The sequence below is a fragment of the Oncorhynchus kisutch genome, unplaced genomic scaffold (assembly GCF_002021735.2).
Source record: "Oncorhynchus kisutch isolate 150728-3 unplaced genomic scaffold, Okis_V2 scaffold1259, whole genome shotgun sequence".
Taxonomy (NCBI): Eukaryota; Metazoa; Chordata; class Actinopteri; order Salmoniformes; family Salmonidae; genus Oncorhynchus; species Oncorhynchus kisutch.
The window spans coordinates 48,274-72,823 of NW_022263204.1; the positions used below are offsets into that span (position 1 = coordinate 48,274).

Consider the following 24,550-nt stretch of genomic DNA (forward strand, 5'->3'; position numbering starts at 1 on the left):
CTACGACAACCTACTGTCATGTAACAATGACAAGCAACTTTCCTGTAACACTGATGTCAAAATGTCAGATGAAAAAGCAAGACGTTACTTACTTTCAGAAGAGCAGCGTAGCACACGCCATTGATGCCCACAAACAAAGCTGTGGATAGTTTCCTTGAAGCCAGAGCAGAAAGAAAGAACAAATACAAATGCCGAAACCCAGGATCAAACCAGGGACCTTTAGATCTTCAGTCTAACGCCCACCCAACTGAGCTATTTCAGCAATTCAATAAATTCAATTCTGTGGCAACCTTGACAATTCACATGCATGTGACTCACAATTTTGACAGTCAAAAAGTACATCATAGCCAGTAAGGGGATCGAACTCATGACCTTAGCATTATTAGCACCACGCTCTAACCAACTGAGCTAACCGGCCACTAGCTATTGGACGCAATTGTTGAGATGCAGCGAGCCTCTGCAAGTGCTGGAGCGTAAACTAACAAGTCAACCAACAGCATAGCCTGACAAGACTGGACCCTCTTGGTTGCTTCTTGCGGAATTTCCAAACGGCTGGGGAATTAGCTCAAATACTTTGCATGCGTGAGGTAGTGGGATCGATGCCCGCATGCTCCAAAATCACATTGTTTTATGGATCCAAGAAAACTCCAGTTCACACTTCATGCAGCCTTGTCTTACGACAACCTACTGTCATGTAAACAATGACAAGAAACTGTCATTTAACAATGACAAGCAACTCTCATGTAATACTGATGTCACAATGTCAGATGAGAAAGAAGACATTACTTACTTTCAGAGAGCAGCGTATCACACACTCTAACCAACTGAGCTAACCAGCCGCTGGCTACAGAGCACAATTGTTGAGATGCACCGAGCCTCTGCAAGTGCTGGAGCGCAAACTAACAAGTCCACCAACAGCATATACTGACAAGACTGGACACTCTTAGTTGCTCCTTGTGGCAATTCCAAACAGCTGGGGAATTTGATCAATTGGTATTGTGTTTGCTTAGCATGCTATAGGTATTGGGATCGATGCCCGCATTCCCCAAAAACAATTTTTTTTGTGGATCTAAGAAAGCTCCAGTTCACACTTCATGCAGCCTTGTCCTACGACAACCTACTGTCATGTAACAATGACAAGCAACTTTCCTGTAACACTGATGTCAAAATGTCAGATGAAAAAGCAAGACATTACTTACTTTCAGAGGAGCAGCGTAGCACACGCCATTGAGGCCCACAAACAAAGCTGTGGATAGTTTCCTTGAAGCCAGAGCAGAAAGAAAGAACAAATACAAATGCCGAAACCCGGGATCGAACCAGGGACCTTTAGATCTTCAGTCTAACGCTCTCCCAACTGAGCTATTTCGGCAATTAACTAAATTAAATTCTGTGGCACCCTTGACAATTCACATGCATGTGACTCACAATTTTGACAGTCAAAAAGTACATCATAGCCAGTACGGGGATCGAACCCATGACCTTGGCGTTATTAGCACCACGCTCTAACCAACTGAGCTAAACGGGAACTATCAATTGGGCGCAATTGTTGAGATGCACCGAGCCTCTGCAAGTGCTGGCGAGTAAACTAACACGTCAACCAACAGCATAGCCTGACAAGAATGGACACTCTTGGTTGCTTCTTGTGGAATTTCCAAACGGCTGGGGAATTAGCTCAAATACTTTGCATTCGTGAGGTAGTGGGATCGATGCCCGCATGCTCCAAAATCACATTGTTTTATGGATCCAAGAAAGCTCCAGTTCACACTTCATGCAGCCTTGTCCTATGACAACCTACTGTCATGTAACAATGACAAGCAACTTTCCTGTAACACTGATGTCAAAATGTCAGATGAAAAAGCAAGACATTACTTACTTTCAGAGGAGCAGCGTAGCACACGCCATTGAGGCCCACAAACAAAGCTGTGGATAGTTTCCTTGAAGCCAGAGCAGAAAGAAAGAACAAATACAAATGCCGAAACCCAGGATCGAACCAGGGACCTTTAGATCTTCAGTCTAACGCTCTCCCAACTGAGCTATTTCGGCAATTCAATAAATTCAATTCTGTGGCAACCTTGACAATTCACATGCATGTGACTCACAATTCTGACAGTCAAAAAGTACATCATAGCCAGTACGGGGATCGAACTCATGACCTTGGCGTTATTAGCACCACGCTCTAACCAACTGAGCTAACCGGCCAATAGCTATTGGACGCAATTGTTGAGATGCACCGAGCCTCTGCAAGTGCTGGAGCGTAAACTAACAAGTCAACCAACAGCATAGCCTGACAAGACTGGACAAGACTTGGTTGCTTCTTGCGGAATTTCCAAACGGCTGGGGAATTAGCTCAAATACTTTGCATGCGTGAGGTAGTGGGATCGATGCCCGCATGCTCCAAAATCACATTGTTTTATGGATCCAAGAAAACTCCAGTTCACACTTCATGCAGCCTTGTCTTACGACAACCTACTGTCATGTAAACAATGACAAGAAACTGTCATTTAACAATGACAAGCAACTCTCATGTAATACTGATGTCACAATGTCAGATGAGAAAGAAGACATTACTTACTTTCAGAGAGCAGCGTATCACACACTCTAACCAACTGAGCTAACCAGCCGCTGGCTACAGAGCACAATTGTTGAGATGCACCGAGCCTCTGCAAGTGCTGGAGCGCAAACTAACAAGTCCACCAACAGCATAGACTGACAAGACTGGACACTCTTAGTTGCTCCTTGTGGCAATTCCAAACAGCTGGGGAATTTGATCAATTGGTATTGTGTTTGCTTAGCATGCTATAGGTATTGGATTCGATGCCCGCATTCCCCAAAAACAATTTTTTTTGTGGATCCAAGAAAGCTCCAGTTCACACTTCATGCAGCCTTGTCTTACGACAACCTACTGTCATGTAACAATGACAAGCAACTTTCCTGTAACACTGATGTCAAAATGTCAGATGAAAAAGCAAGACATTACTTACTTTCAGAGGAGCAGCGTAGAACACGCCATTGAGGCCCACAAACAAAGCTGTGGATAGTTTCCTTTAAGCCAGAGCATAAAGAAAGAACAAATACAAACGCCGAAACCCAGGATCGAACCAGGGACCTTTAGATCTTCAGTCTAACGCTCTCCCAACTGAGCTATTTCGGCAATTTACTAAATTAAATTCTGTGGCACCCTTGACAATTCACATGCATGTGACTCACAATTTTGACAGTCAAAAAGTACATCATAGCCAGTACGGGGATTGAACCCATGAACTTGGCGTTATTAGCACCACGCTCTAACCAACTGAGCTAACCGGGAACTATCAATTGGGTGCAATTGTTGAGATGCACCGAGCCTCTGCAAGTGCTGGCGAGTAAACTAACAAGTCAACCAACAGCATAGCCTGACAAGACTGGACCCTCTTGGTTGCTTCTTGTGGAATTTCCAAACGGCTGGGGAATTAGCTCAAATACTTTGCATTCGTGAGGTAGTGGGATCGATGCCCGCATGCTCCAAAATCACATTGTTTTGTGGATCCAAGAAAGCTCCAGTTCACACTTCATGCAGCCTTGTCCTACGACAACCTACTGTCATGTAACAATGACAAGAAACTTTCCTGTAACACTGATGTCAAAATGTCAGATGAAAAAGCAAGACATTACTTACTTTCAGAGGAGCAGCGTAGCACACGCCATTGAGGCCCACAAACAAAGCTGTGGATAGTTTCCTTGAAGCCAGAGCAGAAAGAAAGAACAAATACAAATGCCGAAACCCGGGATCGAACCAGGGACCTTTAGATCTTCAGTCTAACGCTCTCCAAACTGAGCTATTTCGGCAATTAACTAACTTAAATTCTGTGGCACCCTTGACAATTCACATGCATGTGACTCACAATTTTGACAGTCAAAAAGTACATCATAGCCAGTACGGGGATCGAACCCATGACCTTGGCGTTATTAGCACCACGCTCTAACCAACTGAGCTAACCGGGAACTATCAATTGGGCGAAATTGTTGAGATGCACCGAGCCTCTGCAAGTGCTGGCGAGTAAACTAACAAGTCAACCAACAGCATAGCCTGACAAGACTGGACCCTCTTGGTTGCTTCTTGTGGAATTTCCAAACGGCTGGGGAATTAGCTCAAATACTTTGCATTCGTGAGGTAGTGGGATCGATGCCCGCATGCTCCAAAATCACATTGTTTTGTGGATCCAAGAAAGCTCCAGTTCACACTTCATGCAGCCTTGTCCTACGACAACCTACTGTCATGTAACAATGACAAGCAACTTTCCTGTAACACTGATGTCAAAATGTCAGATGAAAAAGCAAGACATTACTTACTTTCAGAGGAGCAGCGTAGCACACGCCATTGAGGCCCACAAACAAAGCTGTGGATAGTTTCCTTGAAGCCAGAGCAGAAAGAAAGAACAAATACAAATGCCGAAACCCCGGATCGAACCAGGGACCTTTAGATCTTCAGTCTAACGCTCTCCCAACTGAGCTATTTCGGCAATTAACTAAATTAAATTCTGTGGCACCCTTGACAATTCACATGCATGTGACTCACAATTTTGACAGTCAAAAAGTACATCATAGCCAGTACGGGGATCGAACCCATGACCTTGGCGTTATTAGCACCACGCTCTAACCAACTGAGCTAAACGGGAACTATCAATTAGGCGCAATTGTTGAGATGCACCGAACCTCTGCAAGTGCTGGCGAGTAAACTAACAAGTCAACCAACAGCATAGCCTGACAAGACTGGACCCTCTTGGTTGCTTCTTGTGGAATTTCCAAACGGCTGGGGAATTAGCTCAAATACTTTGCATTCGTGAGGTAGTGGGATCGATGCCCGCATGCTCCAAAATCACATTGTTTTATGGATCCAAGAAAGCTCCAGTTCACACTTCATGCAGCCTTGTCCTACGACAACCTACTGTCATGTAACAATGACAAGCAACTTTCCTGTAACACTGATGTCAAAATGTCAGATGAAAAAGCAAGACATTACTTACTTTCAGAAGAGCAGCGTAGCACACGCCATTGAGGCCCACAAACAAAGCTGTGGATAGTTTCCTTGAAGCCAGAGCAGAAAGAAAGAACAAATACAAATGCCGAAACCCGGGATCGAACCAGGGACCTTTAGATCTTCAGTCTAACGCTCTCCCAACTGAGCTATTTCGGCAATGCACTAAATTCAATTCTGTGGCAACCTTGACAATTCACATGCATGTGACTCACAATTCTGACAGTCAAAAAGTACATCATAGCCAGTACAGGGATCGAACTCATGACCTTGGCGTTATTAGCACCACGCTCTAACCAACTGAGCTAACCGGCCACTAGCTATTGGACGCAATTGTTGAGATGCACCGAGCCTCTGCAAGTGCTGGAGCGTAAACTAACAAGTCAACCAACAGCATAGCCTGACAAGACTGGACAAGACTTGGTTGCTTCTTGCGGAATTTCCAAACGGCTGGGGAATTAGCTCAAATACTTTGCATGAGTGAGGTAGTGGGATCGATGCCCGCATGCTCCAAAATCACATTGTTTTATGGATCCAAGAAAACTCCAGTTCACACTTCATGCAGCCTTGTCTTACGACAACCTACTGTCATGTAAACAATGACAAGAAACTGTCATTTAACAATGACAAGCAACTCTCATGTAATACTGATGTCACAATGTCAGATGAGAAAGAAGACATTACTTACTTTCAGAGAGCAGCGTATCACACACTCTAACCAACTGAGCTAACCAGCCGCTGGCTACAGAGCACAATTGTTGAGATGCACCGAGCCTCTGCAAGTGCTGGAGCGCAAACTAACAAGTCCACCAACAGCATAGACTGACAAGACTGGACACTCTTAGTTGCTCCTTGTGGCAATTCCAAACAGCTGGGGAATTTGATCAATTGGTATTGTGTTTGCTTAGCATGCTATAGGTATTGGATTCGATGCCCGCATTCCCCAAAAACAATTTGTTTTGTGGATCCAAGAAAGCTCCAGTTCACACTTCATGCAGCCTTGTCTTACGACAACCTACTGTCATGTAACAATGACAAGCAACTTTCCTGTAACACTGATGTCAAAATGTCAGATGAAAAAGCAAGACATTACTTACTTTCAGAGGAGCAGCGTAGAACACGCCATTGAGGCCCACAAACAAAGCTGTGGATAGTTTCCTTTAAGCCAGAGCATAAAGAAAGAACAAATACAAACGCCGAAACCCGGGATCGAACCAGGGACCTTTAGATCTTCAGTCTAACGCTCTCCCAACTGAGCTATTTCGGCAATTAACTAAATTAAATTCTGTGGCACCCTTGACAATTCACATGCATGTGACTCACAATTTTGACAGTCAAAAAGTACATCATAGCCAGTACGGGGATCGAACCCATGACCTTGGCGTTATTAGCAACACGCTCTAACCAACTGAGCTAAACAGGAACTATCAATTGGGCGCAATTGTTGAGATGCACCGAACCTCTGCAAGTGCTGGCGAGTAAACTAACAAGTCAACCAACAGCATATCCTGACAAGACTGGACCCTCTTGGTTGCTTCTTGTGGAATTTCCAAACGGCTGGGGAATTAGCTCAAATACTTTGCATTCGTGAGGTAGTGGGATCGATGCCCGCATGCTCCAAAATCACATTGTTTTATGGATCCAAGAAAGCTCCAGTTCACACTTCATGCAGCCTTGTCCTACGACAACCTACTGTCATGTAACAATGACAAGCAACTTTCCTGTAACACTGATGTCAAAATGTCAGATGAAAAAGCAAGACATTACTTACTTTCAGAGGAGCAGCGTAGCACACGCCATTGAGGCCCACAAACAAAGCTGTGGATAGTTTCCTTGAAGCCAGAGCAGAGAGAAAGAACAAATACAAATGCCGAAATCCGGGATTGAACCAGGGACCTTTAGATCTTCAGTCTAACGCTCTCCCAACTGAGCTATTTCGGCAATTCACTAAATTCAATTCTGTGGCAACCTTGACAATTCACATGCATGTGACTCACAATTTTGACAGTCAAAAAGTACATCATAGCCAGTACGGGGATCGAACTCATGACCTTGGCGTTATTAGCACCACGCTCTAACCAACTGAGCTAACCGGCCGCTAGCTATTGGACGCAATTGTTGAGATGCACCGAGCCTCTGCAAGTGCTGGAGCGTAAACTAACAAGTCAACCAACAGCATAGCCTGACAAGACTGGACAAGACTTGGTTGCTTCTTGCGGAATTTCCAAACGGCTGGGGAATTAGCTCAAATACTTTGCATGCGTGAGGTAGTGGGATCGATGCCCGCATGCTCCAAAATCACATTGTTTTATGGATCCAAGAAAACTCCAGTTCACACTTCATGCAGCCTTGTCTTACGACAACCTACTGTCATGTAAACAATGACAAGAAACTGTCATTTAACAATGACAAGCAACTCTCATGTAATACTGATGTCACAATGTCAGATGAGAAAGAAGACATTACTTACTTTCAGAGAGCAGCGTATCACACACTCTAACCAACTGAGCTAACCAGCCGCTGGCTACAGAGCACAATTGTTGAGATGCACCGAGCCTCTGCAAGTGCTGGAGCGCAAAATAACAAGTCCACCAACAGCATATACTGACAAGACTGGACACTCTTAGTTGCTCCTTGTGGCAATTCCAAACAGCTGGGGAATTTGATCAATTGGTATTGTGTTTGCTTAGCATGCTATAGGTATTGGGATCGATGCCCGCATTCCCCAAAAACAATTTTTTTTGTGGATCCAAGAAAGCTCCAGTTCACACTTCATGCAGCCTTGTCCTACGACAACCTACTGTCATGTAACAATGACAAGCAACTTTCCTGTAACACTGATGTCAAAATGTCAGATGAAAAAGCAAGACATTACTTACTTTCAGAGGAGCAGCGTAGCACACGCCATTGAGGCCCACAAACAAAGCTGTGGATAGTTTCCTTGAAGCTAGAGCAGAAAGAAAGAACAAATACAAATGCCGAAACCCGGGATCGAACCAGGGACCTTTAGATCTTCAGTCGAACGCTCTCCCAACTGAGGTATTTCAGCAATTCACTAAATTAAATTCTGTGGCACCCTTGACAATTCACATGCATGTGACTCACAATTTTGACAGTCAAAAAGCACATCATAGCCAGTACGGGGATCGAACCCATGACCTTGGCGTTATTAGCACGACGCTCTAACCAACTGAGCTAAACGTGAACTATCAATTGGGCGCAATTGTTGAGATGCACCGAGCCTCTGCAAGTGCTGGCGAGTAAACTAACAAGTCAACCAACAGCATAGCCTGACAAGACTGGACCCTCTTGGTTGCTTCTTGTGGAATTTCCAAACGGCTGGGGAATTAGCTCAAATACTTTGCATTCGTGAGGTAGTGGGATCGATGCCCGCATGCTCCAAAATCACATTGTTTTATGGATCCAAGAAAGCTCCAGTTCACACTTCATGCAGCCTTGTCCTACGACAACCTACTGTCATGTAACAATGACAAGCAACTTTCCTGTAACACTGATGTCAAAATGTCAGATGAAAAAGCAAGACATTACTTACTTTCAGAGGAGCAGCGTAGCACACGCCATTGAGGCCCACAAACAAAGCTGTGGATAGTTTCCTTGAAGCCAGAGCAGAAAGAAAGAACAAATACAAATGCCGAAACCCGGGATCGAACCAGGGACCTTTAGATCTTCAGTCTAACGCTCTCCCAACTGAGCTATTTCGGCAATTCACTAAATTAAATTCTGTGGCACCCTTGACAATTCACATGCATGTGACTCACAATTTTGACAGTCAAAAAGTACATCATAGCCAGTACGGGGATCGAACCCATGACCTTGGCGTTATTAGCACCACGCTCTAACCAACTGAGCTAAACGGGAACTATCAATTGGGCGCAATTGTTGAGATGCACCGAGCCTCTGCAAGTGCTGGCGAGTAAACTAACAAGTCAACCAACAGCATAGCCTGACAAGACTGGACCCTCTTGGTTGCTTCTTGTGGAATTTCCAAACGGCTGGGGAATTAGCTCAAATACTTTGCATTCGTGAGGTAGTGGGATCGATGCCCGCATGCTCCAAAATCACATTGTTTTATGGATCCAAGAAAGCTCCAGTTCACACTTCATGCAGCCTTGTCCTACGACAACCTACTGTCATGTAACAATGACAAGCAACTTTCCTGTAACACTGATGTCAAAATGTCAGATGAAAAAGCAAGACATTACTTACTTTCAGAGGAGCAGCGTAGCACACGCCATTGAGGCCCACAAACAAAGCTGTGGATAGTTTCCTTGAAGCCAGAGCAGAAAGAAAGAACAAACACAAATGCCGAAACCCGGGATCGAACCAGGGACCTTTAGATCTTCAGTCTAACGCTCTCCCAACTGAGCTATTTCGGCAATTCACTAAATTCAATTCTGTGGCAACCTTGACAATTCACATGCATGTGACTCACAATTTTGACAATCAAAAAGTACATCATAGCCAGTACGGGGATAGAACTCATGACCTTGGCGTTATTAGCACCACGCTCTAACCAACTGAGCTAACCGGCCACTAGCTATTGGATGCAATTGTTGAGATGCACCGAGCCTCTGCAAGTGCTGGAGCGTAAACTAACAAGTCAACCAACAGCATAGCCTGACAAGACTGGACCCTCTTGGTTGCTTCTTGCGGAATTTCCAAACGGCTGGGGAATTAGCTCAAATACTTTGCATGCGTGAGGTAGTGGGATCGATGCCCGCATGCTCCAAAATCACATTGTTTTATGGATCCAAGAAAACTCCAGTTCACACTTCATGCAGCCTTGTCTTACGACAACCTACTGTCATGTAAACAATGACAAGAAACTGTCATTTAACAATGACAAGCAACTCTCATGTAATACTGATGTCACAATGTCAGATGAGAAAGAAGACATTACTTACTTTCAGAGAGCAGCGTATCACACACTCTAACCAACTGAGCTAACCAGCCGCTGGCTACAGAGCACAATTGTTGAGATGCACCGAGCCTCTGCAAGTGCTGGAGCGCAAACTAACAAGTCCACCAACAGCATATACTGACAAGACTGGACACTCTTAGTTGCTCCTTGTGGCAATTCCAAACAGCTGGGGAATTTGATCAATTGGTATTGTGTTTGCTTAGCATGCTATAGGTATTGGGATCGATGCCCGCATTCCCCAAAAACAATTTTTTTTGTGGATCCAAGAAAGCTCCAGTTCACACTTCATGCAGCCTTGTCCTACGACAACCTACTGTCATGTAACAATGACAAGCAACTTTCCTGTAACACTGATGTCAAAATGTCAGATGAAAAAGCAAGACATTACTTACTTTCAGAGGAGCAGCGTAGCACACGCCATTGAGGCCCACAAACAAAGCTGTGGATAGTTTCCTTGAAGCCAGAGCAGAAAGAAAGAACAAATACAAATGCCGAAACCCGGGATCGAACCAGGGACCTTTAGATCTTCAGTCTAACGCTCTCCCAACTGAGCTATTTCAGCAATTCACTAAATTAAATTCTGTGGCACCCTTGACAATTCACATGCATGTGACTCACAATTTTGACAGTCAAAAAGTACATCATAGCCAGTACGGGGATCAAACCCATGACCTTGGCGTTATTAGCACCACGCTCTAACCAACTGAGCTAAACGTGAACTATCAATTGGGCGCAATTGTTGAGATGCACCGAGCCTCTGCAAGTGCTGGCGAGTAAACTAACAAGTCAACCAACAGCATAGCCTGACAAGACTGGACCCTCTTGGTTGCTTCTTGTGGAATTTCCAAACGGCTGGGGAATTAGCTCAAATACTTTGCATTCGTGAGGTAGTGGGATCGATGCCCGCATGCTCCAAAATCACATTGTTTTATGGATCCAAGAAAGCTCCAGTTCACACTTCATGCAGCCTTGTCCTACGACAACCTACTGTCATGTAACAATGACAAGCAACTTTCCTGTAACACTGATGTCAAAATGTCAGATGAAAAAGCAAGACATTACTTACTTTCAGAGGAGCAGCGTAGCACACGCCATTGAGGCCCACAAACAAAGCTGTGGATAGTTTCCTTGAAGCCAGAGCAGAAAGAAAGAACAAACACAAATGCCGAAACCCGGGATCGAACCAGGGACCTTTAGATCTTCGGTCTAACGCTCTCCCAACTGAGCTATTTCGGCAATTCACTAAATTCAATTCTGTGGCAACCTTGACAATTCACATGCATGTGACTCACAATTTTTATCAGTCAAAAAGTACATCATAGACAGTACGGGGATCGAACTCATGACCTTGGCGTTATTAGCACCATGTTCTAACCAACTGAGCTAACCGGCCACTAGCTATTGGACGCAATTGTTGAGATGCACCGAGCCTCTGCAAGTGCTGGAGCGCAAACTAACAAGTCCACCAACAGCATAGACTGACAAGACTGGACACTCTTAGTTGCTCCTTGTGGCAATTCCAAACAGCTGGGGAATTTGATCAATTGGTATTGTGTTTGCTTAGCATGCTATAAGTATTGGGATCGATGCCCGCATTCCCCAAAAACACATTTTTTTGTGGATCCAAGAAAGCTCCAGTTCACACTTCATGCAGCCTTGTCCTACGACAACCTACTGTCATGTAACAATGACAAGCAACTTTCCTGTAACACTGATGTCAAAATGTCAGATGAAAAAGCAAGACATTACTTACTTTCAGAGGAGCAGCGTAGCACACGCCATTGAGGCCCACAAACAAAGCTGTGGATAGTTTCCTTGAAGCCAGAGCAGAAAGAAAGAACAAATACAAATGCCGAAACCCGGGATCGAACCAGGGACCTTTAGATCTTCAGTCTAACGCTCTCCCAACTGAGCTATTTCGGCAATTCACTAAATAAAATTCTGTGGCACCCTTGACAATTCACATGCATGTGACTCACAATTTTGACAGTCAAAAAGTACATCATAGCCAGTACGGGGATCGAACCCATGACCTTGGCGTTATTAGCACCACGCTCTAACCAACTGAGCTAAACGTGAACTATCAATTGGGCGCAATTGTTGAGATGCACCGAGCCTCTGCAAGTGCTGGCGAGTAAACTAACAAGTCAACCAACAGCATAGCCTGACAAGACTGGACCCTCTTGGTTGCTTCTTGCGGAATTTCCAAACGGCTGGGGAATTAGCTCAAATACTTTGCATGCGTGAGGTAGTGGGATCGATGCCCGCATGCTCCAAAATCACATTGTTTTATGGATCCAAGAAAACTCCAGTTTACACTTCATGCAGCCTTGTCTTACGACAACATACTGTCATGTAAACAATGACAAGAAACTGTCATTTAACAATGACAAGCAACTCTCATGTAATACTGATGTCACAATGTCAGATGAGAAAGAAGACATTACTTACTTTCAGAGAGCAGCGTATCACACACTCTAACCAACTGAGCTAACCGGCCGCTGGCTACAGAGCACAATTGTTGAGATGCACCGAGCCTCTGCAAGTGCTGGAGCGCAAACTAACAAGTCCACCAACAGCATAGACTGACAAGACTGGACACTCTTGGTTGCTCCTTGTGGCAATTCCAGAGAGCTGGGGAATTTGATCAATTGGTATTGTGTTTGCTTAGCATGCTATAGGTATTGGGATCGATGCCCGCATTCCCCAAAAACACATTTTTTTGTGGATCCAAGAAAGCTCCAGTTCACACTTCATGCAGCCTTGTCCTACGACAACCTACTGTCATGTAACAATGACAAGCAACTTTCCTGTAACACTGATGTCAAAATGTCAGATGAAAAAGCAAGACATTACTTACTTTCAGAGGAGCAGCGTAGCACACGCCATTGAGGCCCACAAACAAAGCTGTGGATAGTTTCCTTGAAGCCAGAGCAGAGAGAAAGAACAAATACAAATGCCGAAACCCGGGATTGAACAAGGGACCTTTAGATCTTCAGTCTAACGCTCTCCCAACTGAGCTATTTCAGCAATTCACTAAATTCAATTCTGTGGCAACCTTGACAATTCACATGCATGTGACTCACAATTTTGACAGTCAAAAAGTACATCATAGCCAGTACGGGGATCGAACTCATGACCTTGGCGTTATTAGCACCACGCTCTAACCAACTGAGCTAACCGGCCGCTAGCTATTGGACGCAATTGTTGAGATGCACCGAGCCTCTGCAAGTGCTGGAGCGTAAACTAACAAGTCAACCAACAGCATAGCCTGACAAGACTGGACAAGACTTGGTTGCTTCTTGCGGAATTTCCAAACGGCTGGGGAATTAGCTCAAATACTTTGCATGCGTGAGGTAGTGGGATCGATGCCCGCATGCTCCAAAATCACATTGTTTTATGGATCCAAGAAAACTCCAGTTCACACTTCATGCAGCCTTGTCTTACGACAACCTACTGTCATGTAAACAATGACAAGAAACTGTCATTTAACAATGACAAGCAACTCTCATGTAATACTGATGTCACAATGTCAGATGAGAAAGAAGACATTACTTACTTTCAGAGAGCAGCGTATCACACACTCTAACCAACTGAGCTAACCAGCCGCTGGCTACAGAGCACAATTGTTGAGATGCACCGAGCCTCTGCAAGTGCTGGAGCGCAAAATAACAAGTCCACCAACAGCATATACTGACAAGACTGGACACTCTTAGTTGCTCCTTGTGGCAATTCCAAACAGCTGGGGAATTTGATCAATTGGTATTGTGTTTGCTTAGCATGCTATAGGTATTGGGATCGATGCCCGCATTCCCCAAAAACAATTTTTTTTGTGGATCCAAGAAAGCTCCAGTTCACACTTCATGCAGCCTTGTCCTACGACAACCTACTGTCATGTAACAATGACAAGCAACTTTCCTGTAACACTGATGTCAAAATGTCAGATGAAAAAGCAAGACATTACTTACTTTCAGAGGAGCAGCGTAGCACACGCCATTGAGGCCCACAAACAAAGCTGTGGATAGTTTCCTTGAAGCCAGAGCAGAAAGAAAGAACAAATACAAATGCCGAAACCCGGGATCGAACCAGGGACCTTTAGATCTTCAGTCGAACGCTCTCCCAACTGAGCTATTTCAGCAATTCACTAAATTAAATTCTGTGGCACCCTTGACAATTCACATGCATGTGACTCACAATTTTGACAGTCAAAAAGCACATCATAGCCAGTACGGGGATCGAACCCATGACCTTGGCGTTATTAGCACGACGCTCTAACCAACTGAGCTAAACGTGAACTATCAATTGGGCGCAATTGTTGAGATGCACCGAGCCTCTGCAAGTGCTGGCGAGTAAACTAACAAGTCAACCAACAGCATAGCCTGACAAGACTGGACCCTCTTGGTTGCTTCTTGTGGAATTTCCAAACGGCTGGGGAATTAGCTCAAATACTTTGCATTCGTGAGGTAGTGGGATCGATGCCCGCATGCTCCAAAATCACATTGTTTTATGGATCCAAGAAAGCTCCAGTTCACACTTCATGCAGCCTTGTCCTACGACAACCTACTGTCATGTAACAATGACAAGCAACTTTCCTGTAACACTGATGTCAAAATGTCAGATGAAAAAGCAAGACATTACTTACTTTCAGAGGAGCAGCGTAGCACACGCCATTGAGGCCCACAAACAAAGCTGTGGATAGTTTCCTTGAAGCCAGAGCAGAAAGAAAGAACAAATACAAATGCCGAAACCCGGGATCGAACCAGGGACCTTTAGATCTTCAGTCTAACGCTCTCCCAACTGAGCTATTTCGGCAATTCACTAAATTAAATTCTGTGGCACCCTTGACAATTCACATGCATGTGACTCACAATTTTGACAGTCAAAAAGTACATCATAGCCAGTACGGGGATCGAACCCATGACCTTGGCGTTATTAGCACCACGCTCTAACCAACTGAGCTAAACGGGAACTATCAATTGGGCGCAATTGTTGAGATGCACCGAGCCTCTGCAAGTGCTGGCGAGTAAACTAACAAGTCAACCAACAGCATAGCCTGACAAGACTGGACCCTCTTGGTTGCTTCTTGTGGAATTTCCAAACGGCTGGGGAATTAGCTCAAATACTTTGCATTCGTGAGGTAGTGGGATCGATGCCCGCATGCTCCAAAATCACATTGTTTTATGGATCCAAGAAAGCTCCAGTTCACACTTCATGCAGCCTTGTCCTACGACAACCTACTGTCATGTAACAATGACAAGCAACTTTCCTGTAACACTGATGTCAAAATGTCAGATGAAAAAGCAAGACATTACTTACTTTCAGAGGAGCAGCGTAGCACACGCCATTGAGGCCCACAAACAAAGCTGTGGATAGTTTCCTTGAAGCCAGAGCAGAAAGAAAGAACAAACACAAATGCCGAAACCCGGGATCGAACCAGGGACCTTTAGATCTTCAGTCTAATGCTCTCCCAACTGAGCTATTTCGGCAATTCACTAAATTCAATTCTGTGGCAACCTTGACAATTCACATGCATGTGACTCACAATTTTGACAATCAAAAAGTACATCATAGCCAGTACGGGGATAGAACTCATGACCTTGGCGTTATTAGCACCACGCTCTAACCAACTGAGCTAACCGGCCACTAGCTTTTGGATGCAATTGTTGAGATGCACCGAGCCTCTGCAAGTGCTGGAGCGTAAACTAACAAGTCAACCAACAGCATAGCCTGACAAGACTGGACCCTCTTGGTTGCTTCTTGCGGAATTTCCAAACGGCTGGGGAATTAGCTCAAATACTTTGCATGCGTGAGGTAGTGGGATCGATGCCCGCATGCTCCAAAATCACATTGTTTTATGGATCCAAGAAAACTCCAGTTCACACTTCATGCAGCCTTGTCTTACGACAACCTACTGTCATGTAAACAATGACAAGAAACTGTCATTTAACAATGACAAGCAACTCTCATGTAATACTGATGTCACAATGTCAGATGAGAAAGAAGACATTACTTACTTTCAGAGAGCAGCGTATCACACACTCTAACCAACTGAGCTAACCAGCCGCTGGATACAGAGCACAATTGTTGAGATGCACCGAGCCTCTGCAAGTGCTGGAGCGCAAACTAACAAGTCCACCAACAGCATATACTGACAAGACTGGACACTCTTAGTTGCTCCTTGTGGCAATTCCAAACAGCTGGGGAATTTGATCAATTGGTATTGTGTTTGCTTAGCATGCTATAGGTATTGGGATCGATGCCCGCATTCCCCAAAAACAATTTTTTTTGTGGATCCAAGAAAGCTCCAGTTCACACTTCATGCAGCCTTGTCCTACGACAACCTACTGTCATGTAACAATGACAAGCAACTTTCCTGTAACACTGATGTCAAAATGTCAGATGAAAAAGCAAGACATTACTTACTTTCAGAGGAGCAGCGTAGCACACGCCATTGAGGCCCACAAACAAAGCTGTGGATAGTTTCCTTGAAGCCAGAGCAGAAAGAAAGAACAAATACAAATGCCGAAACCCGGGATCGAACCAGGGACCTTTAGATCTTCAGTCTAACGCTCTCCCAACTGAGCTATTTCAGCAATTCACTAAATTAAATTCTGTGGCACCCTTGACAATTCACATGCATGTGACTCACAATTTTGACAGTCAAAAAGTACATCATAGCCAGTACGGGGATCAAACCCATGACCTTGGCGTTATTAGCACCACGCTCTAACCAACTGAGCTAAACGTGAACTATCAATTGGGCGCAATTGTTGAGATGCACCGAGCCTCTGCAAGTGCTGGCGAGTAAACTAACAAGTCAACCAACAGCATAGCCTGACAAGACTGGACCCTCTTGGTTGCTTCTTGCGGAATTTCCAAACGGCTGGGGAATTAGCTCAAATACTTTGCATGCGTGAGGTAGTGGGATCGATGCCCGCATGCTCCAAAATCACATTGTTTTATGGATCCAAGAAAACTCCAGTTTACACTTCATGCAGCCTTGTCTTACGACAACATACTGTCATGTAAACAATGACAAGAAACTGTCATTTAACAATGACAAGCAACTCTCATGTAATACTGATGTCACAATGTCAGATGAGAAAGAAGACATTACTTACTTTCAGAGAGCAGCGTATCACACACTCTAACCAACTGAGCTAACCGGCCGCTGGCTACAGAGCACAATTGTTGAGATGCACCGAGCCTCTGCAAGTGCTGGAGCGCAAACTAACAAGTCCACCAACAGCATAGACTGACAAGACTGGACACTCAAAGCTCCAGTTCACACTTCATGCAGCCTTGTCCGACGACAACCTACTGTCATGTAACAATGACAAGCAACTTTCCTGTAACACTGATGTCAAATGTCAGATGAAAAAGCAAGACATTACTTACTTTCAGAGGAGCAGCGTAGCACACGCCATTGAGGCCCACAAACAAAGCTGTGGATAGTTTCCTTGAAGCCAGAGCAGAAAGAAAGAACAAATACAAATGCCGAAACCCGGGATCGAACCAGGGACCTTTAGATCTTCAGTCTAACGCTCTCCCAACTGAGCTATTTCGGCAATTCACTAAATTAAATTCTGTGGCAACCTTGACAATTCACATGCATGTGACTCACAATTTTGACAGTCAAAAAGTACATCATAGCCAGTACGGGGATCGAACCCATGACCTTGGCGTTATTAGCACCACGCTCTAACCAACTGAGCTAAACGTGAACTATCAATTAGGCGCAATTGTTGAGATGCACCGAGCCTCTGCAAGTGCTGGCGAGTAAACTAACAAGTCAACCAACAGCATAGCCTGACAAGACTGGACCCTCTTGGTTGCTTCTTGCGGAATTTCCAAACGGCTGGGGAATTAGCTCAAATACTTTGCATGCGTGAGGTAGTGGGATCGATGCCCGCATGCTCCAAAATCACATTGTTTTATGGATCCAAGAAAACTCCAGTTTACACTTCATGCAGCCTTGTCTTACGACAACATACTGTCATGTAAACAATGACAAGAAACTGTCATTTAACAATGACAAGCAACTCTCATGTAATACTGATGTCACAATGTCAGATGAGAAAGAAGACATTACTTACTTTCAGAGAGCAGCGTATCACACACTCTAACCAACTGAGCTAACCGGCCGCTGGCTACAGAGCACAATTGTTGAGATGCACCGAGCCTCTGCAAGTGCTGGAGCGCAAACTAACAAGTCCACCAACAGCATAGACTGACAAGACTGGACACTCTTGGTTGCTCCTTGTGGCAATTCCAGAGAGCTGGGGAATTTGATCAATTGGTATTGTGTTTGCTTAGCATGCTATAGGTATTGGGATCGATGCCCGCATTCCCCAAAAACACATTTTTTTGTGGATCCAAGAAAGCTCCAGTTCACACTTCATGCAGCCTTGTCCTACGACAACCTACTGTCATGTAACAATGACAAGCAACTTTCCTGTAACACTGATGTCAAAATGTCAGATGAAAAAGCAAGACATTACTTACTTTCAGAGGAGCAGCGTAGCACACACCATTGAGGCCCACAAACAAAGCTGTGGATAGTTTCCTTGAAGCCAGAGCAGAAAGAAAGAACAAATACAAATGCCGAAACCCGGGATTGAACAAGGGACCTTTAGATCTTCAGTCTAACGCTCTCCCAACTGAGCTATTTTGGCAATTCACTAAATTCAATTCTGTGGCAACCTTGACAATTCACATGCATGTGACTCACGATTTTGACAGTCAAAAGTACATCATAGCCAGTACGGGGATCGAACTCATGACCTTGGGATTATTAGCACCACGCTCTAACCAACTGAGCTAACCGGCCACTAGCTATTAGACGCAATTGTTGAGATGCACCGAGCCTCTGCAAGTGCTGGCGAGTAAACTAACAAGTCAACCAACAGCATAGCCTGACAAGACTGGACCCTCTTGGTTGCTTCTTGCGGAATTTCCAAACGGCTGGGGAATTAGCTCAAATACTTTGCATGCGTGAGGTAGTGGGATCGATGCCCGCATGCTCCAAAATCACATTGTTTTATGGATCCAAGAAAAACTCCAGTTCACACTTCATGCAGCCTTGTCTTACGACAACCTACTGTCATGTAAACAATGACAAGAAACTGTCATTTAACAATGACAAGCAACTCTCATGTAATACTGATGTCACAATGTCAGATGAGAAAGAAGACATTACTTACTTCAGAGAGCAGCGTATCACACACTCTAACCAACTGAGCTAACCAGCCGCTGGCTACAGAGCACAATTGTTGAGATGCACCGAGCCTCTGCAAGTGCTGGAGCGCAAACTAACAAGTCCACCAACAGCATAGACTGACAAGACTGGACACTCTTAGTTGCTCCTTGTGGCAATTCCAAACAGCTGGGGAATTTGATCAATTGGTATTGTGTTTGCTTAGCATGCTATAGGTATTGGGATCGATGCCCGCATTCCCCAAAAACACATTTTTTTGTGGATCCAAGAAAGCTCCAGTTCACACTTCATGCAGCCTTGTCCTACGACAACCTACTGTCATGTAACAATGACAAGCAACTTTCCTGTAAACACTGATGTCAAAATGTCAGATGAAAAAGCAAGACATTACTTACTTTCAGAGGAGCAGCGTAGCACACGCCATTGAGGCCCACAAACAAAGCTGTGGATAGTTTCCTTGAAGCCAGAGCAGAAAGAAAGAACAAATACAAATGCCGAAACCCGGGATCGAACCAGGGACCTTTAGATCTTCAGTCTAACGCTCTTCTAAATGAGCTTTTCGGCAATTCACTAAATTAAATTCTGTGGCACCCTTGACAATTCACATGCATGTGACTCACATTTTGACAGTCAAAAAGTACATCATAGCCAGTACGGGGATCGAACCCATGACCTTGGCGTTATTAGCACCACGCTCTAACCAACTGAGCTAAACGTGAACTATCAATTGGGCGCAATTGTTGAGATGCACCGAGCCTCTGCAAGTGCTGGCGAGTAAACTAACAAGTCAACCAACAGCATAGCCTGACAAGACTGGACCCTCTTGGTTGCTTCTTGGGAATTTCCAAACGGCTGGGGAATTAGCTCAAATACTTTGCATTCGTGAGGGTAGTGGGATCGATGCCCGCATGCTCCAAAATCACATTGTTTTATGGATCCAAGAAAAGCTCCAGTTCACACTTCATGCAGCCTTGTCCTACGACAACCTACTGTCATGTAACAATGACAAGAAACTGTCATTTAACAATGACAAGCAACTCTCATGTAATACTGATGTCACAATGTCAGATGAGAAGAAGACATTACTTACTTTCAGAGAGCAGCGTATCACACACTCTAACCAACTGAGCTAACCAGCCGCTGGCTACAGAGCACAATTGTTGAGATGCACCGAGCCTCTGCAAGTGCTGGAGCGCAAAACTAACAAGTCCACCAACAGCATAGACTGACAAGACTGGACACTCTTAGTTGCTCCTTGTGGCAATTCCAAACAGCTGGGGAATTTGATCAATTGGTATTGTGTTTGCTTAGCATGCTATAGGTATTGGGATCGATGCCCGCATTCCCCAAAAACACATTTTTTGTGGATCCAAGAAAGCTCCAGTTCACACTTCATGCAGCCTTGTCCTACGACAACCTACTGTCATGTAACAATGACCAAGCAACTTTCCTGTAACACTGATGTCAAAATGTCAGATGAAAAAGCAAGACATTACTTACTTTTCAGAGGAGCAGCGTAGCACACGCCATTGAGGCCCACAAACAAAGCTGTGGATAGTTTCCTTGAAGCCAGAGCAGAAAGAAAGAACAATACAAATGCGAAACCCGGGATCGAACCAGGGACCTTTAGATCTTCAGTCTAACGCTCTTCCCAAATGAGCTATTTCGGCAATTCACTAAATTAAATTCTGTGGCACCTTGACAATTCACATGCATGTGACTCACAATTTTGACAGTCAAAAAGTACATCATAGCCAGTACGGGGATCGAACCCATGACCTTGGCGTTATTAGCACCACGCTCTAACCAACTGAGCTAAACGTGACACTTCAATTGGGCGCAATTGTTGAGATGCACCGAGCCTCTGCAAGTGCTGGCGAAGTAAAACTAACAAGTCAACCAACAGCATAGCCTGACAAGACTGGACCCTCTTGGTGCTTCTTGGGCATTTCCAAACGGCTGGGGAATTAGCTCAAATACTTTGCATTCGTGAGGTAGTGGGATCGATTGCCCGCATGCTCAAAATCACCTTGTTTTATGGATCCAAAGAAAGCTCCAGTTCACATTCATGCAGCTTGTCTACGACAACCTACTGTCATGTAACAATGACAAGCAACTTTCCTGTAACTGATGTCAAAATGTCAGATGAAAAAGCAAGACATTACTTACTTTCAGAGGAGCAGCGTAGCACACGCCATTGAGGCCCACAAACAAAGCTGTGGATAGTTTCCTTGAAGCCAGAGCAGAAAGAAAGAACAAATACAAATGCCGAAACCCGGATCGAACCAGGAACCTTTAGATCTTCAGTCTAACGCTCTCCCAACTGAGCTATTTCGGCAATTCACTAAATTCAATTCTGTGGCAACCTTGACAATTCACATGCATGTGACTCACAATTTGACAGTCAAAAATACATCATAGCCAGTACGGGGATCGAACTCATGACCTTGGCGTTATTAGCACCACGCTCTAACCAACTGAGCTAACCGGCCACTAGATATTGGATGCAATTGTTGAGATGCACCGAGCCTCTGCAAGTGCTGGAGCGTAAACTAACAAGTCAACCAACAGCATAGCCTGACAAGACTGGACCCTCTTGGTTGCTTCTTGCGGAATTTCCAAACGGCTGGGGAATTAGCTCAAATACTTTGCATGCGTGAGGTAGTGGGATCGATGCCCGCATGCTCCAAAATCACATTGTTTTATGGATCCAAGAAAACTCCAGTTCACACTTCATGCAGCCTTGTCTTACGACAACCTACTGTCATGTAAACAATGACAAGAACTGTCATTTAACAATGACAAGCAACTCTCATGTAATACTGATGTCACAATGTCAGATGAGAAAGAAGACATTACTTTCAGAGAGCAGCGTATCACACACTCTAACCAACTGAGCTAACCAGCCGCTGGCTACAGAGCACAATTGTTGAGATGCACCGAGCCTCTGCAAGTGCTGGAGCGCAAACTAACAAGTCCACCAACAGCATAGACTGACAAGACTGGACACTCTTAGTTGCTCCTTGTGGCAATTCCAAACAGCTGGGGAATTTGATCAATTGGTATTGTGTTTGCTTAGCATGCTATAAGTATTGGGATCGATGCCCGCATTCCCCAAAACCACATTTTTTTGTGGATCCAAGAAAGCTCCAGTTCACACTTCATGCAGCCTTGTCCTACGACAACCTACTGTCATGTAACTGACAAGCAACTTTCCTGTAACACTGATGTCAAAATGTCAGATGAAAAAAAGACATTACTTACTTTCAGAGGAGCAGCGTAGCACACGCCATTGAGGCCCACAAAAAAGCTGTGGATAGTTTCCTTGAAGCCAGAGCAGAAAGAAAGAACAAATACAAATGCCGAAACCGGGATCGAACCAGGGACCTTTAGATCTTCAGTCTAACGCTCTCCCAACTGAGCTATTTTGGCAATTCACTAAATTAAATTCTGTGGCACCCTTGACAATTCACATGCCATGTGACTCACAATTTTGACAGTCAAAAGTACAATAGCCAGTACGGGGATCGAACCCATGACCTTGGCGTTATTAGCACCACGCTAACCACTGAGCTAAACGTGAACTATCAATTGGGCGCAATGTTGAGATGCACCGAGCCTCTGCAAGTGCTGGCGAGTAAACTAACAATCAACCAACAGCATAGCCTGACAAGACTGGACCCTCTTGGTTGCTTCTTGTGGAATTTTCCAAACGGCTGGGGAATTAGCTCAAAATACTTTGCATTCGTGAGGTAGTGGGATCGATGCCGCATGCTCCAAAATCACATTTTTTTTATGGATCCAAGAAAGCTCCAGTTCACACTTCATGCAGCCTTGTCCTACGACAACCTACTGTCATGTAACAATGACAAGCAACTTTCCTTGTACACTGATGTCAAAATGTCAGATGAAAAAGCAAGACATTACTTACTTTCAGAGGAGGCAGCGTAGCACACGCCATTGAGGCCCACAACAAAGCTGTGGATAGTTTCCTTGAAGCCAGAGCAGAAAGAAAGAACAAATACAAATGCCGAAACCCGGGATCGAACCAGGGACCTTTAGATCTTCAGTCTAACGCTCTCCAACTGAGCTATTTCGGCAATTCACTAATTAAATTCTGTGGCACCCTTGACATTCACATGCATGTGACTCACAATTTTGACAGTCAAAAAGTAAATATCATAGCCAGTACGGGGATCGAACCCATGACCGGCGTTATTAACCACGCTCTAACCAACTGAGCTAAACGTGAACTATCAATTGGGCGCAATTGTTGAGATGCACCGAGCCTCTGCAGTGCTGGCGAGTAACACTAACAAGTCCCAACAGCATAGCCTGACAAGACTGGACCTCTTGTTGCTTCTTGTGGAATTTCCAAACGGCTGGGGATTAGCTCAATACTTGCATTCGTGAGGTGTGGGATCGATGCCCGCATGCTCCAAAATCACATTTTTTTGGATCCAAGAAAGCTCCAGTTCACACTTCATGCAGCCTTGTCCTACGACAACCTACTGTCATGTAACAATGACAAGCAACTTTCCTGTAACACTGATGTCAAAATGTCAGATGAAAAAGCAAGAATTACTTACTTTCAGAGGAGCAGCGTAGCACACACCATTGAGGCCCACAACAAAGCTGTGGATAGTTTCCTTGAAGCCAGAGGCAGAAAAGAAAGAACAAATACAAATGCCGAAAACCCGGGATCTGACCAGGGACCTTTAGATCTTCAGTCTAACGCTCTCCAACTGAGCTATTTCGGCAATTCACTAAATTCAATTCTGTGGCAACCTTGACAATTCACATGCATGTGACTCACAATTTTGACAGTCAAAAAGTACATCATAGCCAGTACGGGGATCGAACTACATGACCTTGGCATTATTAGCACCAGCTCTAACCAAACTGAGCTAACCGGGAACTATCAATTGGGCGCAATTGTTGAGATGCACCGAGCCTCTGCAAGTGCTGGCGAGTAAACTAACACAGTCAACAACACATAGCATGACATGACAAGACTGGACCCTCTTGGTTGCTTCTTGCGAAATTTCCAACGGCTGGGGAATTAGCTCAAATACTTTGCATGCGTGAGGTAGTGGATCCGATGCCCCGCATGCCTCCAAAATCACATTGTTTTATGGATCCAAGAAAACTCCAGTTCACACTTCATGCAGCTTGTCTTACGACAACAATACTGTCATGTAAACAATGACAAGAAAACTGTCATTTAACAATGACAAGCAACTCTCATGTAATACTGATGTCACAATGTCAGATGAGAAAGAAGACATTACTTACTTTCAGAGAGCAGCGTATCACACACTCTAACCAACTGAGCTACACCAGCCGCTGGCTACAGAGCACAATTGTTGAGATGCAC

At 44.6% G+C, this 24,550-nt stretch overlaps 24 non-coding genes across 24 annotated transcripts; all 24 read right to left on the reverse strand.

The window, feature by feature from the left end:
* Nucleotides 1-1,296: 1,296 nt before the first annotated feature.
* trnaf-gaa (transfer RNA phenylalanine (anticodon GAA)) lies at nt 1,297-1,369 on the reverse strand. The gene has a single exon. It is a non-coding gene; the product is annotated as a tRNA-Phe (tRNA).
* A 601-nt stretch (nt 1,370-1,970) lies between these two features.
* Nucleotides 1,971-2,043, reverse strand: trnaf-gaa (transfer RNA phenylalanine (anticodon GAA)). Its single transcript has one exon. It is a non-coding gene; the product is annotated as a tRNA-Phe (tRNA).
* Nucleotides 2,044-2,125: 82 nt separating this feature from the next.
* On the reverse strand, nt 2,126-2,199 carry trnai-aau (transfer RNA isoleucine (anticodon AAU)). The gene has a single exon. It is a non-coding gene; the product is annotated as a tRNA-Ile (tRNA).
* An 879-nt stretch (nt 2,200-3,078) lies between these two features.
* Nucleotides 3,079-3,151, reverse strand: trnaf-gaa (transfer RNA phenylalanine (anticodon GAA)). Its single transcript has one exon. It is a non-coding gene; the product is annotated as a tRNA-Phe (tRNA).
* A 756-nt stretch (nt 3,152-3,907) lies between these two features.
* trnai-aau (transfer RNA isoleucine (anticodon AAU)) lies at nt 3,908-3,981 on the reverse strand. The gene has a single exon. It is a non-coding gene; the product is annotated as a tRNA-Ile (tRNA).
* A 1,119-nt stretch (nt 3,982-5,100) lies between these two features.
* On the reverse strand, nt 5,101-5,173 carry trnaf-gaa (transfer RNA phenylalanine (anticodon GAA)). The gene has a single exon. It is a non-coding gene; the product is annotated as a tRNA-Phe (tRNA).
* Nucleotides 5,174-5,255: 82 nt separating this feature from the next.
* Nucleotides 5,256-5,329, reverse strand: trnai-aau (transfer RNA isoleucine (anticodon AAU)). The gene has a single exon. It is a non-coding gene; the product is annotated as a tRNA-Ile (tRNA).
* Nucleotides 5,330-6,208: 879 nt separating this feature from the next.
* Nucleotides 6,209-6,281, reverse strand: trnaf-gaa (transfer RNA phenylalanine (anticodon GAA)). The gene has a single exon. It is a non-coding gene; the product is annotated as a tRNA-Phe (tRNA).
* A 601-nt stretch (nt 6,282-6,882) lies between these two features.
* Nucleotides 6,883-6,955, reverse strand: trnaf-gaa (transfer RNA phenylalanine (anticodon GAA)). Its single transcript has one exon. It is a non-coding gene; the product is annotated as a tRNA-Phe (tRNA).
* Nucleotides 6,956-7,037: 82 nt separating this feature from the next.
* On the reverse strand, nt 7,038-7,111 carry trnai-aau (transfer RNA isoleucine (anticodon AAU)). The gene has a single exon. It is a non-coding gene; the product is annotated as a tRNA-Ile (tRNA).
* Nucleotides 7,112-8,664: 1,553 nt separating this feature from the next.
* trnaf-gaa (transfer RNA phenylalanine (anticodon GAA)) lies at nt 8,665-8,737 on the reverse strand. Its single transcript has one exon. It is a non-coding gene; the product is annotated as a tRNA-Phe (tRNA).
* A 601-nt stretch (nt 8,738-9,338) lies between these two features.
* trnaf-gaa (transfer RNA phenylalanine (anticodon GAA)) lies at nt 9,339-9,411 on the reverse strand. The gene has a single exon. It is a non-coding gene; the product is annotated as a tRNA-Phe (tRNA).
* An 82-nt stretch (nt 9,412-9,493) lies between these two features.
* trnai-aau (transfer RNA isoleucine (anticodon AAU)) lies at nt 9,494-9,567 on the reverse strand. Its single transcript has one exon. It is a non-coding gene; the product is annotated as a tRNA-Ile (tRNA).
* An 878-nt stretch (nt 9,568-10,445) lies between these two features.
* Nucleotides 10,446-10,518, reverse strand: trnaf-gaa (transfer RNA phenylalanine (anticodon GAA)). Its single transcript has one exon. It is a non-coding gene; the product is annotated as a tRNA-Phe (tRNA).
* Nucleotides 10,519-11,119: 601 nt separating this feature from the next.
* trnaf-gaa (transfer RNA phenylalanine (anticodon GAA)) lies at nt 11,120-11,192 on the reverse strand. The gene has a single exon. It is a non-coding gene; the product is annotated as a tRNA-Phe (tRNA).
* Nucleotides 11,193-11,806: 614 nt separating this feature from the next.
* Nucleotides 11,807-11,879, reverse strand: trnaf-gaa (transfer RNA phenylalanine (anticodon GAA)). Its single transcript has one exon. It is a non-coding gene; the product is annotated as a tRNA-Phe (tRNA).
* Nucleotides 11,880-13,068: 1,189 nt separating this feature from the next.
* On the reverse strand, nt 13,069-13,142 carry trnai-aau (transfer RNA isoleucine (anticodon AAU)). The gene has a single exon. It is a non-coding gene; the product is annotated as a tRNA-Ile (tRNA).
* A 1,553-nt stretch (nt 13,143-14,695) lies between these two features.
* Nucleotides 14,696-14,768, reverse strand: trnaf-gaa (transfer RNA phenylalanine (anticodon GAA)). Its single transcript has one exon. It is a non-coding gene; the product is annotated as a tRNA-Phe (tRNA).
* Nucleotides 14,769-15,369: 601 nt separating this feature from the next.
* On the reverse strand, nt 15,370-15,442 carry trnaf-gaa (transfer RNA phenylalanine (anticodon GAA)). Its single transcript has one exon. It is a non-coding gene; the product is annotated as a tRNA-Phe (tRNA).
* Nucleotides 15,443-15,524: 82 nt separating this feature from the next.
* Nucleotides 15,525-15,598, reverse strand: trnai-aau (transfer RNA isoleucine (anticodon AAU)). Its single transcript has one exon. It is a non-coding gene; the product is annotated as a tRNA-Ile (tRNA).
* Nucleotides 15,599-16,476: 878 nt separating this feature from the next.
* Nucleotides 16,477-16,549, reverse strand: trnaf-gaa (transfer RNA phenylalanine (anticodon GAA)). The gene has a single exon. It is a non-coding gene; the product is annotated as a tRNA-Phe (tRNA).
* A 902-nt stretch (nt 16,550-17,451) lies between these two features.
* Nucleotides 17,452-17,524, reverse strand: trnaf-gaa (transfer RNA phenylalanine (anticodon GAA)). The gene has a single exon. It is a non-coding gene; the product is annotated as a tRNA-Phe (tRNA).
* Nucleotides 17,525-21,591: 4,067 nt separating this feature from the next.
* Nucleotides 21,592-21,665, reverse strand: trnai-aau (transfer RNA isoleucine (anticodon AAU)). The gene has a single exon. It is a non-coding gene; the product is annotated as a tRNA-Ile (tRNA).
* A 1,536-nt stretch (nt 21,666-23,201) lies between these two features.
* trnaf-gaa (transfer RNA phenylalanine (anticodon GAA)) lies at nt 23,202-23,273 on the reverse strand. The gene has a single exon. It is a non-coding gene; the product is annotated as a tRNA-Phe (tRNA).
* Nucleotides 23,274-24,550: the final 1,277 nt, after the last annotated feature.